Genomic DNA, 4701 nt, shown 5'->3' on the forward strand with positions numbered 1-4701 from the left:
ACGGGTTGCCTGAATTTTTACATGTGTATATATACTTCATTTTATGAAGTATACACAAGTATAAGTATGATATAATTAAAAGTGACATTGCAAGTCAAAGTAAATATGCATAAAAATAATAACATTTCCCTCCTCTGGAAGTAGCTTTGATCACCTTGGGTGATTCGTGCTTCCGAGGTTTACGATGCGTAAGCATAACAAGTATGACATAGCAAGTATGATTTTTTATCAATTTATACAGCGTGATTAATAACAAATACTGCTTGAGAATTAACAATTTTGATAAATTTTAAGCTTTTAAGTCCTCAAGAAAGTTAGGGTATGACAGTTTAATAACAATAACAATTTTTTGTTTAAATTAAATGTTACTGTCAACTATGGTGGCGTCAACAATGGACCAATGAACGTAAATAAATATATTATCTTTTAAAAAATAACTGACATTTCTGATTCTCTATTAGTTTTTTTTGTCCAATTGAATTTACTCCGTTATATATTTTTTGAACAATTTTTGGAAAATTTGCTCCAATTTTTTTGGATTTCTTGTAAAGTTATAGGAAAAATTACTTCAGTTAATGATTTTCGGAGAACCCTCTACAAGCCAATCTGCTTTTTTGCTGAAATCGAGTCCGTTTTAGCATATTTTTTTTTTGGATAATTTTTGAAAATTAGTTGCTCCATTTTGTCGATTATTTTACCTGACATTTTTAGGTTTTCGCAGTTTTCCAGGTCGCTGGGAACCCTGTCTATTTACTTTTATCTGAATCGGATACTTTTTGAAACTTTTTGGAAAATTTGCTTCAATTTTTATGGGTTTCTTGAAGAGTTACAGGAAAAATGACTTTAGGTTACTTATTTGCAGAAGAGCTTGTGCAAGCTAATGAGGTTTTTCAATGAAATAGAGCCGGTTTTAACTTTTTTTTTTATTTATTTTTCAAACTGTTTGTACCATTTTGGCGATTACTTGAAGAGATGTAGCAAAAGTGACTTTAGTTTCATAATAATTTACTGAAAATTCCTTACAAGTTTCTTTTTTTCCACAGTTAAATAGAGCCAGTTTATATTTTTCAAAAATTTTTGGAAAATAATTTCTCAATTTCTAGGTTATTTTGGGGTTCAGATTCGCAATATGTGAAAAAATATTTAGTCTTCTCCTTTTTTTCGTTTGAAGTGAACCGGTTTACCATTTTTTATTTTTTTGAAAATGTATTTAAATTGTTTTCTCGGTTTTTGGGCTTTTGTTTGTAATCTGTGAAAGATTCTTCATCAGTTTGTTTTTTCTGCAAATGAATTGAATCTGCTTCCATTTTTCTGGGTTTCTTGAAGAGTTACAAGAAAAATCACTTTAGAATATTGATTTTAGAAGAATCCTCTACAAGCTCATGGGGGTTTTCAATGGAATAGAATCCGTTTTTACATTTTTTTTTGAAAATTTCTGAAAAATATTTGCTCGATTTTGACAATTATTTGAAAAGATGTTATAAAAATGACTTTAGATTCGTAATCAACAGAAAATTCTCTATAAATTTGTCGATTTAGATTTTTTCAAAAATTTTTGGTAACTATTTTTTCAGTTTCTAGGTTATTTTGAAGAGTACAACAACAATGACCAGCAAACTTCAGACTACTAAAATATATAAATAATTATTTATTTTGTCTTCTCCTTTTTACCGTGTCAAATGAACCGGTTTTACTATTTGCTGTTTATTTATTTTTTTTTTTGGAAAATTTATAGAAATTGTTTTCCCGATTTTTAGCTCATAATCTGTGACTCCAGATTCATAATTTACGGCAAATTCTTTATAAGTTTGTTTTTTTGCAGTTAAATAGAGTTAGTTTACATTTTTTTCAAAAATGTTGTTCATTTTCTATGTTATTTCAAAAAATTATTTAGTTTGTTTTTTCGTTTGAAATGAACCGGTTTACCTTTATTTTTTTAAATTTATGCAAATTATTTTCCCAGTTTTTGGGTTGTTTGAACGACAAGTGTAGCAAAAATTGCTTCTCACTTGTGATCTGCCAAAAATTGTCCATTAATTTGTTTTTTCTCCATTACGTTGCCAATTTTACGTCAAAAGTACGTTATTGAATTGAATCCGTTACTTATTTTTTGATAATTTTTGGAAAACATTTGCTCGATTTTGTCAGTTATTTAATTATTCAAATTCGTAATTTGCGGGAAATTCTCTATAATTTTGTTTTCTTCTGCAAATAAATACACAGTGAAATAGAGCCGGTTTACATTTAATCCCGATTTTGGGTTATTTGAATGAGTGTAGGAAAACTTACTTTAGATTTTTGTAATGCGTGAAAAATTTTCCATTAGTTTGGTTTTTCTCCATTACGTCGCCAATTTTACGTTAAAATTATGTTATTGAATTGAATCGGTTATAGCAAACTTCAGATTAGTATTATGTGAAAAATTATTTAGTCTTCTCCTGTTCTTTTCGTTTTAAGCGAACCGATTTACCTTTTTTTTTTGAAAATTTAAAGAAATTATTCTCTCGGTTATTAGGTTATTTGAACGAATATAGCAAAAATTACTTCACATTTGTAATCTCTAGGAAAGTCTCTATTAGTTTGTTTTTTCTCCAATTGAATTGAATCCGATATACATTTTTTGGAAAATTTTGGAAATTTTGCTGGGTTTCTTGAAGCGTTAAAAAAAATGACTTCAGATTATTTATTTTGTGGAGAATCCTCTACAGGCTAATGGGATTTTTCACTGGAATAGAGTCCGTTTTACCTTTTTTTTTTGGAAAATGTTTGAAAAATATTTGCTCGCTTTTGCCAATTATGTATTGGAAAAGATGTAGTAAAAATGACTTCAGATTCGTAATTTACGGAAAATTCTCTATAAGTTTGTTTGTTTTACAGTTAAATAAAGCCAGTTTACATTTTTTCAAAAACTTTTTTTTGGAACATTTTTATGGAAATCGTTTTTCAGATTTTTGGCTCAAATCTGTAACAAGTTCACTATTTGCTTTTATCTTTTTATCCGTTATACATTTATTTAAATTTTTTTGGAAAATGTGCTGCAATTTTTATGGGTTTTTTGAAGAGTTACAGGAAAAATTACTTCAGGTTATTGATTTGCGGAGAATTTTCTATATGTTGATGGCGTTTTTCAATGGAACAGAGTCGGTTTTAAGTTTTTTTTTTTTTGAAAACTACTTGCCCGATTTTGTTGATTACTCGAAAAGATGTAGTTAGTAGAAGTGACTTTAGATTCATAATCTACGGAAAATTCTCTATAAGTTTGTTAAATAGAGTCGGTTTTTATATGTTTTTTCATTTTTCTAAGTTATTTTGAAGGGTATGGCAATGCCGAAGAAACTTTAGATTCGTAACTTTTTTTTTTGAAAATTTTGGGAAATTTTTTACCGGTTTTTGGTTTGTTTGAACGAGTGTAGCAAGAACTACTGCACATTTGTAATCTGTAAAAGGTTCTCTATCAGTTTGTTTTTTCTCCAATTGAACTAATTCTGTTACATAATTTTTGAAAAATTTTCTAAAACTCCCAACCAGAGTTTTAGAAACCATATTTCCTTACAAAAATTTACCATTTTAACCGCGTTTTTTAAGTTTCTAAGAATAAAAAAAATCATCACAATTGAGAGCGGGCGGGTGGGCGGGTCTTATATTTTTACAAGAAATTAAGAACATGTTTTTGAGTATCGTGTTGTTTAAAGAATACTAAGTATATTAAGAAAACAAGGCAAAATATAAACCCCGCCCACCCACCCGCTCTCAATTGTGACGATTTTGTTTATTCTTAGAAACTCAAAAAACGCGGTTAAAATGGTAAATTTTTGTAAGGAAATATGGATTTTGCAATTAGGCTCCGCCCCTAGGTCAGCCAAAGAATGAAAACTTCGTTACTATTTAGATCAGGGCAGGTATGGGTGGAGGTTAATTTTTTCTTAATATAGATATTATTCTTTGAAACGATACTCAAAAACATGTCTTACATGGTAATTTCTTGTAGAGAAATAAGGATTTTGCAATTAAATTGTTCTTTTGGCTCTCGATGATTAAAAAAAAAATCATCACAATTGAGATCGGGCGGGTGGGCGGGGCTAGATTCTGCCTTTTTTTTTAATATGTGTAGACTGTAGACTTATTTCGACAATAAGAAATTTAAATCACAGTCTTGAATCATGTCTAAAATGGTAAATTTTTGTAGTAATTAACTTAAATCCTCCATTTTTTTTCTACAACCACTTCAAATTCGGCAAAAGTTGAACATCATAGTTACCACCACCGGCTGCTTGACAACGGTGTTTGTAAATGACAATTTTATGAATCTGAGACGTTTTATTGGTTGCCTATTCTATCAAATCCCACTTGACTTCACAACTGAATTAACTAATTTTGAGAAATTCTAAGCTTTTAAACCCTCAAAACATTAGGTTATGCCAGTTTAATAACAATTGCATATTCATAAATCTTTACAAAGTGGTTTTTATACAACCTTGACTTTTTTCTAAAAACTTACCTGCACACAGGTGGACGATAAATCATACATTATTTTGAGATGACGTCATTAAAGTTTTAGTGGGGGTAAGCACTTTACATAATGTAACTTACGAGCTTATTAGGCTAAATAAGGAAGGGATTGGACCTTCTAGAATTATGTATCAAATCAGTCAAAATTGGTCAGTCAACAGGAATCAGGGTAATTCCAAAAATGCTGCCACG

Source organism: Zophobas morio, unplaced genomic scaffold (assembly GCF_036711695.1).
Source record: "Zophobas morio isolate AGI-343-1 ecotype UQ-CSIRO unplaced genomic scaffold, CSIRO_AGI_Zmor_V1 ptg000030l, whole genome shotgun sequence".
In the NCBI taxonomy this organism is placed as follows: domain Eukaryota; kingdom Metazoa; phylum Arthropoda; class Insecta; order Coleoptera; family Tenebrionidae; genus Zophobas; species Zophobas morio.